The following is a 14,602-nucleotide window of genomic DNA, read 5'->3' as shown; positions in this document are numbered from 1 at the left end:
CCTATTCAGAAATCAGACAATGTGATAGCATTATGGAAGCAGATAAATATATTTAACAAAGCATCTTCTTCCGGGTATCCCCTTTTTTCCTGCAAGTGAGTTCAAAAGTTCATGTTCACCCCTCACTAAGGACAAGTATCCAATCACAGCTCAGAGGCTTTCTGAACAGAAGCTTAACTTAATTATCTAAAGAATTTTCCTTTTCCAAAAATGGAAATAGGTTCCATGGTTCAAAGTGAGAGAAAAACAGAAAATCGCTAATGGCCTGGAAAATCTATGCTCATTACCTTCAAAATGGCAACAGTCTTTAAAAGTCAAAGGCCAGTAACTTAGCACACCATTCTGTTAATTCTCAACTTTCCAAGTCAGTTGCTTGTGAAGAACCTAAGAGAGCACCATTCTGTACAGGCGTACTTAGACCAGACATAGCAACTGCTTCAGAGATACTGAAAACTCCCTTTTCTGAGTTTTAACATGGCCTATGAAATTCCTATTTGCTATGGTTCCTCCCTGCATCAATATCTTTAGGAAGCACACTTTCTTCCATGTGCTTTTATGGTCTAGCCACACTGACAAACCAAAGTAAAGTTTACTGGTAGGCCTTCTCTTAGGACCCTTAATTTGTGGTTTCCTAGACTCACAGTAACTACAATTTTCATCAGGAAATTAAAGCACTTTTTGGATGATTATGTTTCAAAGTATTTTTGTTAGGATGACGAACAAGGCAATCGCGCTAACAATAGATTTATATTCCAGAGAAGGAAAGAGAGCAAAAAGGCCCAAACTGTGTGTGCATATATTGAAAGTAAGTGTTTCTAATGAGTGCTGCAAAGGAAAACAAAATAGGTAATAGGAGAAAATGAGGTTTGTCTTTTAAAGCTGGATCTTTTTTTTTTTCTTTCAAATTGAAATTGGTAGAAACTTGAACAAGGGTAAAGAACTGAATAACCACAGATCTGGAGCAAAGCTTTTAAACAGAGGGAACCTCAAATGAACAGGGAAGAATACACTCACCTTACTGAGTAGATGATCAGTTTGACTGAACCCAGTGAGACAAGTGATAAGAGGTAAGACTATATAGCAAAAGGCAGAACCTGTATCCTGTAGGTACTTTGTAGAGCCTAAATTTTAGGTTGTGACAGGAAGGAAATTTGAGCAGGGGTACAGTATGTTATTATTTACATTTGGAGATCATATGAATGTTATTGAAGAACACAATGTAGATGATCAAGAACATCAGGGAGATATAGAAGGCGGGGGATGCCCAGGCAAAAGATGAAAAGTTAAAATAGGGTGAGAGAAACCAAACTGCACAGAGCCATATGAATTCAGAATGTAATCTGAAGGGAAGAGTTGACAACATTCATCAGTGGAATAAAACACAAGATATGAGGAAGGCCACTCATGATGATCATGACTTTTGTCTCATTTACAGGAATGTTTCTGACCACCACATATGCAGGAGTCTTGGTTGACACAGGTAAGTCTTGGACACAGGTATTATGTAATATGTTCTAGTTCAATGAATAAACAGTTCCTAATAGACCTAAAATAGTGCAATTATTTTGGTGAGAAAATATTAAGATTGTTGGGTGTAAAAATTAAACACTTTTGGGGAAAACAAAACATGACGATAAACATCCACAAGTTTAAATGAAGTTAAATGCTCAAGTAGCTAAGCCTAGTGTGGATTCTTTTCACTCTAACCACCACACATTTCCCTGAACTCGAAAATTCAATTTAAAGCACCATATGCTTGAAAATGGAATGGAATATGTGCATGTAAAAACTGCTCATTTATGGAGCTGGAGAGATGGTACCATGGTTGAGAGCACTGGCTGCACTGTCTAAGGACCTGGGCTTGATTGCCAGCACTTATATGGCAGCCAACAGCTGTCAGTAACTCCAGGTTCCAAGAGACTAAACATGACTTCTGGACTTGGAAAATATTGTACACGTGGTACACAGACTTAAGTGCAAGCAAAACACACACATATAAAAGTAAATAATTTAAAAAAACTGCTCATTCACAAGGAGAAATCACACAATTTAACCAACAGTGTTTTGCTAGAAGATTACAATATTCTCTACATATGGCAGGGTGTATTTGGCACATGTATATTTTTTTGAGACAGTTTATGTTAATGTGTACATTCTTATGTTTATGTACATAGATAGAGCCAGAGACCAACTTAATGTTCCATTTCTCAAGTGCCAACCACCTTGTTTGTTTTTGGTTTTTTCCTGACAAGGTTTCTCTGTGTATCCATCCCTAACTGTCCTGGAACTCACTCTGTAGACCAGGCTGGACTTGGAACTCAAAAATCCTGCTTCTGCCTCCTGAGTGCTAGGAATAAAGGTGCACATGTGCCACCACGCCTGACTTGTAACTTTTTTGTTTGTCTGTTTTTTGAGACAGGGTTTTCTTTGTGTAGCCTTAGCTATCCTAGAACTAGCTCTGTAGAACAGGCTGGCCTGACCTCACAGAGATTCCCCCCTGCCTCTCTCTCAGAGTGCTGAGACTAATAGGTGTGCATCACCACTGCCCAATCACCTTGTTTTTTGAGCCAAGGTCTCTCACTGGCGTGGAATCTGCTGATTAATCTAGTCTGTCCCGCTGGATTCTACGGATCCATCTGCCTTTGTCTCCCCATCTGGTGACAGAATTACAAGTGCAGACGAGCTCATGTGCAGTGAGTTTTCTTTTTCCACCTTCATGTGGATTCTGGAGGTTGAACTCCTCATTATCAGGTTTGAGAACAAGTACTAGCTGAAACCATCTAGCCAGTTCAGGGAATAATTTTAAATGTGAGTTGTTGATAACGTCAGATTGCTCCTTTTTGTGGATCATGTCACTCCTTGACATTTATTGTGGAAAATACTTTTTTTTTTTCCAAACAGGGTTTCTCTGTGTAGCTTTGCACGGAAAATACTTATTATTTTACCAGAAAAGGAGAGAGAGATAGAGATAGAGATAGAGATAGAGATAGAGATAGAGATAGAGAGAGAGAGAGAGAGAGAGAGAGAGAGAGAGAAAGACACAGACACAGACACTTGGTTATTTTCTCTGCTACCAAGAATAATACCAAGAGTAGTGAACCGGTATATATAAATTTAAGCCATGTGGTAATGTGAAAATAACTTTGCCAGCTTTCAGAAAAAAAAATATCGCTTTCAATTAAAGAAAGGCACATCAGCCTAATTTACAGAAGTAGTTAATCAAAGAATGATAAGGAATATGACATCATTTTTGTATCAGTTCCCATGTTTCTGCAGCTGCAAAAAGAAAACTCAGTTATAAAAACTGTGGTTTATAACCAGTCCCATCTACGTATATCAGCAATGAATAGAAATACTCTGCAGGAGAATATTACTCCCATATATGCAGATAAACACTTGCTTTCAGATCCGTAAGTCAAGAACACAACCAGTTATATAGATAGATATATGTGGGCAAAGGTTCCAAGTACTTTAAATCACTAAGTCTGATACAAAGATGATGTCATATTCCTTATCATTCTTTGATAACATGAACTGACATCAGATGATCATAATAATAACTAATCAACATAGACACAAATTACAATGCTAGAAGATAAAAAGTAAAAGACATGAAAGATACACAAATTTTACCTCTAATTAGGAATTCTGTGATAAAAATTCATCAAATTTCACTCAACTGACTGAATTAAGAATCAATCCTGCTGGGCAGTAATAGCAAATGCCTTTAATCCTAGCACCCAGGAGGCAGAAGCAGGCAGATCTCAGTGCATTCAGAGCTAGGTTGGTCTACAGACTAAGTTCCTGGATGGCGGTAGAGGAAGGGAGATGGCCCTACACAGAGAAATCCTGTCTGAAAAACAACAACTAAGGAATAAAAAAAAACAAACCTAAAACAACAACAAAACGAACAACAGCAGCAGCACACAGTCACTAAGGAGGATTATAACTGTAATTATAGTAAGTCTTGGGTTTTCAATGACAGACCAGTGCCATTTCATTAGATAAAAAGGAAAGCACACAAATAAAATTACAAGGTTTTATACTGTAGTCTAAGACACAAAACAATAGCAGAGATAACAGAGGACAACAAAGGACTAGCTAGAAAGCAGGAAATGAAAACACACAAGCACACGAGGCCCCACTCTGATCTCATGGCTTCTGCATTCCCAGACTCAACAGCAGATATTCAGGAAAGGCTCTGAGGGAATCTTCCTTCATTTTACTAGCCTACTTCCACTCTTATTAGGCCCTTTTTATTTCTTAATAAGTGATATCTATTTCATGCCTAACTTAAAAGGCATGACATTTTCTCCAAACCTTTTCTTGGTGAATGCTGCAATTTTCACCTTACCTCACTGGTTTTATCTTAAACTCTAAATAAATAAAATTTAAAATTAAAATGTCCAGGGAAAAAGGAATCATGAATGTGAACATAAAACATGCTTTGTCATTACTACCTAAGTAATACAGCATAACTACTTATTAACTTACAAGTAACATAACTTCCTACTTACATGGCATCAGGTATTATCCAGACACGACTTTTTACTTGAATTATAAGATGGATATACACACTAGACATACATAACTTTATAGACTTGAGCATCCTCAGATTTTGGGTGTGTAGGATGCTGTTCTGGACCCAATCCTCCAGGGACACCAAGTGACAACTGCACTGCTCTTTTTCATAAGGCTCTGGCCACATTTTGGGAAGTAAGTTTCAAATGTATTCACAAGCAAAGAAATGTATAAATGATTAATATGTTTTACATAATCATATCAAATAAAATACTTGTTCTCATTAAATTAAAAATTCCTTATTCCCTCAAGTTGAAGTTACTCATTTTATAGTTTACAATAATTTTCCCCTCACTGTTCACCAATTATGTCACTCGCATTTCTACAGGTGCACACTCCAAATACACAAGGAACTGCTTACTGTTTACTACTGAATATAAGAGAACCATAGAGAAATCCTGGCTTTCAAGCAATACAAATCTGATTCTAGCTCTTGCTTTCAGCAAATTAATAAACTGTGTAGCCTTCCTAAGTCACTTATGGTATCTAGAACATATTTTTCCACCTGTAAAAACGTGTACGTTTAAGGTATATAAATAAACATAATGCCTGGGATATTGAGATGGCTCAGTGGGTAAAACGCTTAGCATACAAACCTCATAACCCGAGCTTGATCCCTAAAGTGTAAGAGAACTAATTTCACAAAGTTGTCTTTCGGACCTCATGCACACACCCTCCACCACTTAAAAATTAAAACTGTAATACCTGGAATAGGGACTGTAAGTTTCCTTCCTTTTCTCGTCCTGTAAACAACATTCCTTTGACTCTGGGAACTAATTCTCTAACAGAATGGATTCTTAGAAAACACCATCCAAAGCAACAAATGGACTCAAATTTTAAAAAGCATTCAGGTAAAAATTTCCCATTAGTAACTTAAGTAAATCAGTTTAAGCAAGAAAGGTAAGGCCTTAAATTGAACACACACACACACACACACACACACACACACACACACACACGATTCCATAATACAATTTATAAGAGTAACATAAAAAACATTTCTCCTTCATTTTGAGATAGTTCTAGTGAATAGGCAATTCTGTTGATGTTTCCTTGAAATATATAGCTTCCATACAAGCACCCCAAATTTTAACACATACACTTCCACAGTAACATTAACATTTATTTCTCTGAAACATTTGTAGAAGAAAATATTTTTAATGTACATTCAACAAACTCAAAGTGGATCAGCTCCATATAAATGAAGAATATTAAAGTATAATCTTCCTGAAAGAAAGCATAAAGCAAAAATTGCTCAGAGTCTTAAGTTAGGCAAAAATTTCTTACACTATGACACAAAAGGCAAAAGGTGGTCAAGGGAAAACAAATGAATCACAGTAAGGTATTGCATTACGAGAAATATGGTTAGGTTATTTTGTTTTGGTCTAAACATTCTACTCTGTACTTACACAAACCTAGACAGAATAAGGCAATCACTTAATGTGGTCTTTAGATGCAATCCAAAGACACATAAGATGTACAAGGATACAACTAATATAGCACTACATACTATGTTGCAGCAAGTGTTATTTAATAAACAAGAAAACACCAACAAGTACTGTACCAAAGCCAGGAGATAAATCAGCAGTGAAAGACTTCCTGAGCAAATCTAGCAATCATGGCACATGTACTCACATATATCATGCACACACAAACAATAAAATAAAATGAAAGTAAAATAAAATGGCTAATGATCTGAAGAGACATTTCTTTACATGTATACAAATAACCAATAAATACTTAAGAGTTACTGTATTGACTCAGTAATTGTACTCCTAAGTACATGCAAAAACTGAAAGCACATCTTCACATGAAGAAACCAGTATATGAATCTTCTTATCAATATTGTTTGTAGAGTCAAAAGGAAGAAATAACCCAAAGCACATCAAAAGATGAACAAACAAAATGTCGCAGAACCACCACTGGAATACTATTAGATCAAAGAAAAAGTATTAAATATAGATGTAGTGATACAAGCCTTTAATCCCAGCATTCAGGACCGGAGGCAGAGGCAGGTGGAGTTCTACAACTGAGTCAGTCTCTCTTACTGCTCTATTCCTCTGGATTCGGTTCCAAGCATCCACATGGCAGCTCACAACTGAGTCAAACTCCAGTTCCAGGGGTTCCTGTTCCCACTTCTGACTTCCCCAAGTATTTCACAAATGTGGTGCACAGACATACACACAGGAAAAGCATTCATACACATAAAATAACGTTTCTGGATGACAATGGTTGGATTCCCCCATTTTCAGGGCCACTCTCTGAAAATAACTATAAGGTCAAATGGCACATGATTTAGACTAAATTTGAAATAACTTGTTATTTTTGTTGTTATTATTATTATATAGTATTTTATATAAACTCTTGTGTCAAGGTACCCACAGAGGCCAGAAAGGACATCAGATCCTCTGGGACAGTTATATCCGTATGACTTGAGTGGTGGGACTCAAATTCCAGTCCTCTACAAGAGCAGTCTGCACTCTTAACCCGAGTCATCTCTCCAGCCCTTTTATTATGGTACTTTGATTGTTACTTAAGACAGAGTAAAAAGTTCAAAATAGGTCTTGTCTATACTTTTTGTTAAAAAAAAAAATAAAATAAAGAAAATATTTGCCCAATACCATACAAATTAGTATCTAGAGGAAAAGGTTAGGATGCATAATTGCTCAAAATGTGTAATTTTGTAGCTCAGTGATGATATAATGCCTAGTGTGTGTTGCCCTGGGAGAGAAGGAAGAAAGAACAGGGAGGAAAAGAAAAAACCCAGCAACACTCACACCCAGGTCACTAACAACATACCTCACTATTTTCTTACTACCAATGACTCAACATCACTGATCACTAGCAACATACCTATTTTCTTAACTAACAATGACTCAACACCTTTTGATGTACAAACGTTCAATGAAATAATAACCTGGGCAGGTAGACCACAAAAGGAATTAATCTTTAAGAAAAGAGGGGGCTGGTCAGGTGGCTCATCAGGTAATAGTGTTTGTCGCCAAACAAAAGTCTAAGCTCAGTGTTAAGGATTCCTAAAAATTCATAGTACTTCAAGATCACTAACTGTTTCTTCGTGTTTGTAAAACTAGACAATGTATGCAGCTATTAAAGCACCCACAGTTCTCTGTAGAAGGCTTAACTCTAAATACAAACTATTTTAAAGTGAAAAAAATTGTTTTTTCTTGTTTTCTGAACTAAAATTTCCTTTTATTACCAAATGTGAAACAAATGTTTTTAAATCTAGTAGAGGTCTTGAGATAAAGAATAATTACATTTAAGGGTGAAGGTAGATCTGGGAAGAGGAGTTGGGGAGGAGTAAGAAGGTTAATGTGATCAAAATATACACTGTATACATGTATGAAATTTTCAAAAAATTAATAAATCTTGTTAAAAATGAATCTCCACACTTAAACTCAGAGGTTATCCAACAGAAGAGAGTTCAAACAGAAATTCTGCTAGTAAGAAATATTTCAGAAACCTCTAGACTTAGCTTATCCTGGAAGTAAGAAAAGTGCTTTTTTTTTCTGAAGACTGCACATCTGAGTCACTGGAGGTAGTGTGGTAACTGAAAGGTCTAAATCAAAGTCTTGTAATGCAGTCTATAAATGATCTCTCAATACTACTCTCAACTGTTCCACTGAACTGTTGGAAACAATGGGTTCAAAGAAAGGATAATTTTCAACATAGACACTGAAAACTGAAATACAATTACAATGACGGTTCTCTGCTATTATGGTTTTACTGTTTACTACATGAAGTGTCTCCCACAAAAGTTGTTAGTTTGGGGACATTATTTTGTTCTGTTTTAAATCAACACCAATCAATCTGAGGATGTGTATGCTAGCTAAGACCCTTGCTGTACTGGGGTAGGAAAGGTGTATTATAATCAAAATCACTTCCTGACCCTTTTATAGACAGATCAGTGTTGTCATAGTTAAACTAAAATTTAAATGATGTTGTCAACTTTTATTAAGCAAAACCTCCCCACTTTTACCTTCTTGTAAAGATGATGAACCACCAATTAAAAACTAAGGAAAATGAGACAAATACAAGAAACTGAGGCAGAAAAACCTCAATTTCCCAATCAGCCTCAGCTACAGCTCAAGACTCAGCTGAAATACAAGCACACAACAACAAAATAAAATACGTATTAACTGTCTATAGAGTTTACAGATAATGTATGTTTCTGATGAGATCATTAGTGGGCACACAACTTAAGATAATGACTGCCCCCTCCTCCAGCAGCCATCAATAGTCAGAAGAGGGTGTTGGATTCCTTGAAATTAGAGTTAGGGATGATTGTGACCCACTGGCAACTGAACTCAGGTCCTCTGCAAGAGTAGAGTGCTCTTAACTGTGGAACCATCTCTCCAGCACCACAATTTTCTTTTCTTACATAACCAATTTGTTAATGCAGTATCTAGAAATGATAGTAAATTCCTCAAATTTTTCATCTAAAATTTTGAAAAGGGGCTCTGAGAAGTAAGGTACTTACCAAGAAAGCATGAGAATCTCAGTCAGAATCTTTAGCACATGTCAAAAGCTAGGCACAGCAGAGCTCATGATTATAATACCAAGGAGGAAAGAAGGTGTAACAAGGCTTCCTGGGCCTTGTTAGCCAGACTTTCTAGCCAATCACTGAGCTCCAACTTCAGTGAAAAAAAAATAGGTAAGGTAGAGAAACAATGGAAGAAGACATCACTGTCAACGTCTAGCCTCTATGTGCATAACATGTATACATATACATATGCACACAGTTTTTTAAATAACTTTGAAAAGAGCTAAAAAGCTCTAAAGCTAAAGAGCTTTAGAGACTATCTCTCTAAAGAATGCTTTTGTGCTGTTAAAACAACAATTTCCTTTTCTTAGGAGCTAATGAGCAGCTATTATTTAGCTCTCCATTTTCATCTCAATAATTCTGTACAATTTTTAACTTAAAAAAATAAGTAGGGAGGCAGAGTTTTCTTGTGTCTCACCTGGTCCATGGTCAGGACATATCTCTCTCACCCGCCAGTCCTGCAGCCACTTGGACCCAAGTGAACACGCAGAGGCTCATATTAATTAAAACTGCTCAACCATTAGCTCAGGCCTACCACTGACTAGATCTTACATTTAAATTCACCCATAATTGTTATTTATGCTTAGCCACGTGGCTTGGTACCTTTTCCCAGTTCTGCCTTCACATCTTGTTTTTTTCTGTGTCTGGCTGGCGACTCCTGACTCAGCCTTCCTGTTCCCAGAATTCTGGTCTTTATTTATTCCGCCTATACTACAATTCCTCCCTGGCTACTGACCAATCAGCATTTTATTTATCAACCAAATCAGAGCAATACACATTCACAGCATACAGAAAGACATCCCCAGCAGAGCTCCAGAGGATCAAGGCTAGCCTGGTCTACATAGAGATCCTATGCAAAAAAAAAAAAAAAAAATACATATATACATACATATATATATATATATACACACACACAGGTATATATATATACAGGATCAAGCTAAACCAGCTTAACAGCTTTAGAAATCCTTTCTGTTATGAGCAACGGTTGCAAACAAGACTTGCCAGATAGCATACATCTGCAACCTAAGCAGTCGAGAGGCTAAAGCGGAACTCTGAATTCAAGGTCATTGTGACTATCACAGTGAGTCAGTCCTTATCAAAATGAAAAACAGCAAAAAAAAAATCACAAACAAGCAAGCAAGCAAACAAAAACCAAAAACCACCTTCATCTGAAATGTGTCTAAGGAAAAAAAAAAAAAAAAAACGTAAGGCTCTAAGTGAAATAAGCAAGATGCTCCATCCACATTAATTTCCCTCTTTATTTATTCCTTTTTTCTTTATTTGAGAAATAAAGATTGTCGACATACAATGTGCTTCCACAAAACTCAGAAGGCACTCATTATTGTGAGACTTGACTGAAAAGCACTAAAATAAAAGCATTGTTAACCACAGGATTGTGAAACTTTCTCCATAGCACATATGACTAAGCTTTCAGTTTTCATGTCCATTTGATCCTATTTAAAAACCATAGTAAACAAGATAAGCTGTCAAACTACATATCAGGTCTATTTTGCATAGGAAAGATATTTTCAATTAAAAAGTATGGTACTGGCAAGAATGGTGCTTTAATCCCAGCACTTGCAGAGGCAGGTGGAGCCCTGTAAATTCCAGGCCAATCTTCTACATAGTGTGTTCCAGGACAGCCAGGGCTATGTAGAGACCTATCTCAAATTAAATAAAAATTAAAAAATGTGGTATAGCTTAATCTAGGTCATAAAGTGATTAACTGCCCAAGCTGTTACCCAGGATCCTTTCCTCTCCGTTGATCAGGCAAAGTAGAAAAATCTCCTTCACAGGAATTTTTACAATATTTTGCTTTTTATGATTTTATTAAATTATCCAATGAACTAAGAAATGTGTTACATCACTCTGCCCATCCAACTCTCTCAAAATAAATAAATAAACGCCACACACAAAACCTAAAAAGCACTGAGGGAAGGGCATAAAGCAATATCCTTAAAAATTTTTTTTGATTTATTTTGTATGTATGGGAGCTTTGAATGTATATATGAGTACACACCATATGTGTGCCTGGTGCCCCAGAAGATCTTAAGAAGGTATCCAATCTCCTGGCACTGGAGTTACACATAGTTGTGAGTCACCATGTGGATACTGAGAATTAATTGAACCCAAATCCTTTGCAAAAGCAGTAAAACGCTCTTAACCACTGAGTCATCTCTCTAGCCTCAACCAACATTCTTTTCAATTTCACAAGGACAAGTGAGTTTTGTCACATTTCAAGGATTAGAATTAAAATATTTTAGGCCAGGCGGTGGTGGCGCACGCCTTTAATCCCAGCACTCGGGAGGCAGAGCCAGGCGGATCTCTGTGAGTTCGAGGCCAGCCTGGGCTACCAAGTGAGTTCCAGGAAAAGGCGCAAAGCTACACAGAGAAACCCTGTCTCGAAAAACAAAACAAAACAAAACAAAAAAAAAAAAAAAAATTTATATCCTCATATACTCACATCTATAAGCATTACCTAGAATGACCATTATTATTATCAACTTGACAAGATATGGAAATCACCTAGGAGACAAGCCTCTGGACACATCTGTGAGGAATTATGATTCGGTTAATTGAAGTGGGAACCCACCCAATGTGTGGTAGTGCCACTGCATGGGCTAAGGCCCCACACTGAACAAAGAGAAAGCAGATGAGTGTAAAAATCCATTGTTCCTCCCTTTCTGATTATGGATGTAAAGTGACTGACCACCTCAATTCCTTGTTGCCAGAACTCCTGTCCAATATAGACAATTCCTTCCAACTATAAACTGAAATACAGCCTTCTTCCCTTAAGTTGCTTCTTGTCAGGTAACCTTTCAAAAAAAAAAAAAAAAAATGAGAAAAGTAACTAATACACCTAATTCATCTGTCTAAAATACCCCCAACAATATGGAAGAAATATTGCATGGCTGTGTTCCAATAAAGCTCTATTTACCAAAACAAACAAAAACTAGCCTTAGATGGCTGTGGAATATTCCTTTACACTGTGTGAATCTATGTCGCTGTGATTAGTTTAATAAAGCTGATTGGCCAATAGCTGAACAGGATAAGGTTAGGCTGGAGAGCCAAACTGAGAATGCTGTGAGGAAGAAGGGTGGAATTCGGAGTCATCAGCAAGACAGAGATCAGAAGATGGACATGCCATATTGATAAAAGGTACCAAGCCACATGGCATAGCATATATAAAAATATGGGTTAATTTAAATGGAAGAGTTAACTAGTAACAAGCTTGAGCTATTGGCCAAGCATTTATAGTTAATACTAGGTCTCCATGTTGGTTATTTGGGAGGAAAGAAAAGTCCACCTACAGATGGCTGCATTTGCACTACAGAGCTAATTCTGCTAACTCAACCAACTAATACCAGCTTTCAAAATTCCATGACAAACCATGCTATTTTAAACTTTTGAATTATATTGATTAATTCTTTATTTCATTTGGGGCCATAGTACATATGTGAGGTCAAAGGACAACTTAAACTATGTATCTCTCCTACCACTATGTGGGTCCCAAGAATTGAGCCAAACAAGTCATCAGGTTTGGAAGCAAGTGCCTTTACCCAGAGCCATCTCACCAACTCTACCAAATGATTTCTGATCAAAAGTCCCTTTTCTCACAGGAGAGCTAAACACTCCCTTATCCATTTACTCAAGGGCTTCCTTCATGTAGGATTTATTCTACCATAGTTATCTCTTTACTCCTACACTATTACACTGGCCCAACTGTACTATTTGGGTGCTTTTTGTTTCTGCAATTTTGTGATAGGCTTTTTCTTCTTTCCTTCCACCATCACCTCGTTTCCTGAACTCTCGATCTAGAGCTAAATATTACTTATGCCCCAATGTCTGCTTTTCTAAGAAACTCTCACAGCATACTATTTCTCTTTTGTGACAATAACTTTTGTTAACTAGTTACCTCTGTGATATATGTAAATGTCTTAGTTTTTTTAGGCTGTGCAAAGAATATGAGTAATCTATATTTTCCATAACACTTTATACTCAACAACAAAAACTTTTTCAAAGAAAATGTTTCTAAAATTAAAAGTACTTTAATGGCATTTAAGTGAGTCTGTGTCGCTCTTATTTTGCGTTATATTATCTTTAAAAACTAATGACACTGCTTTAACAAACTATCACTTAAAAACTGAGTCTCAATTGCCAGTAATGGTAGACACCTTTAATCCCAGCACTCAGGAGACGGAGGCAGGAGGATCTCTGATTGAGGCCATCCTGTTCTAATTAGTGAATTCCAGGACATCCAGGGCAACCCAAAGAAACCCTAGGGGAAGCAGGAGGCAGGGGTAGAGAGATTGCTCAATGGTTAAGGGCACTGTCTGTTCTTGAAGAGGACCTGGGTTCAATTCCCAGCACCCACATGGTGCCTAAGAAGCATCTGTAACTCCAGCTCCAGGAGATCTGACGCTCTCTTCTGGCCTCTTTGGGCACTGTACACAAATGATACGAACACACTGATTTAGGCAAAACACCATGCACATAAAAAAGATAAAATAAAAAATTTAAAGGGTGGGGGCTGGAGAGATGCTTCATCAGTTAAAAAGCACTGGCTGCTCTTCCACAGGACCTGGGTTCAATTCCCAACTCCCACATGGCAGCTCACAACTGTCTGTAACTCCAGTTTCAGGGGATCCAACAACCTCACAGACATTCATGAAGGTAAAATACCAAGGCATATAAAATAAATTAAAAAAAAAAAAAAAAAAAGAACCTTTTTTTTCTCTGAGACAAATTAACCTCAATCACCAGACATGATGGCACGAATCAATTAGCCTAGACCTCATAAGACTAAAAGAGGTGGGGGGATCACAAGTTTAAGGCTACTACTATGGGCTATCATAAAACACTATCTCAAAAAAATGAAGGCCAGTGAGATGGCTCAGTGGGTACAAGTGCTTGCCAGCCAGCCTAACAGACTGGGTCTGTTCCCTAGAACCCAGGGGAAAGGAGAGAAAATTCCTTTCAACTGTCCTCTCCTACACACATGCATTCTGGCATCCACACACCCACCCACACAAAATAAATAAATGGAAATAAAATAAAATTTTAATAATATCAATCCCATTACTCAAGGAGAGCAAGTTTTAATAATTTAAAAGAAGATTTTTTTAAAAAAAAAAAAATCCTGACTCTGCCTCTATTGTTTAATGTTTCCTCCTCATGTAAATTGACTAAGAATTTAATAAATATTTTTTAGGGGGAGGAGAGGAGTTGTTTTGTTTTGACAGGGTTTCTCTGTGTACCTTTGGATGCCCTGGAACTCATTCTGTAGGCCAGAACTCAGGGATCACCTGCCCCTGCCTCCAACTGCTGGGATTCAAGGTGTGCACTACCTCCTTGCAAAACTATAAACATTTACTAGCACCATTTGATTCTTTGCCATAAAAAAAGTCAAAGTCACCATTCTTCAACAAAAAAGCCCTTCACTCTGGATGCCATCCT

At 37.2% G+C, this 14,602-nt stretch overlaps 1 protein-coding gene across 9 annotated transcripts in view; it reads right to left on the bottom strand.

The window, feature by feature from the left end:
* Window positions 1-14,602, bottom strand: part of Kansl1 (KAT8 regulatory NSL complex subunit 1) — a 144,453-nt gene that overhangs the window by 71,976 nt on the left and 57,875 nt on the right. The window lies entirely within an intron of this gene.

The sequence above is a fragment of the Peromyscus leucopus genome, chromosome 8b (assembly GCF_004664715.2).
Source record: "Peromyscus leucopus breed LL Stock chromosome 8b, UCI_PerLeu_2.1, whole genome shotgun sequence".
NCBI classification, from domain to species: domain Eukaryota; kingdom Metazoa; phylum Chordata; class Mammalia; order Rodentia; family Cricetidae; genus Peromyscus; species Peromyscus leucopus.
The sequence above is the reverse complement of the archived record's forward strand: the minus strand, read 5'-3'. Positions and strand labels throughout refer to the sequence as shown.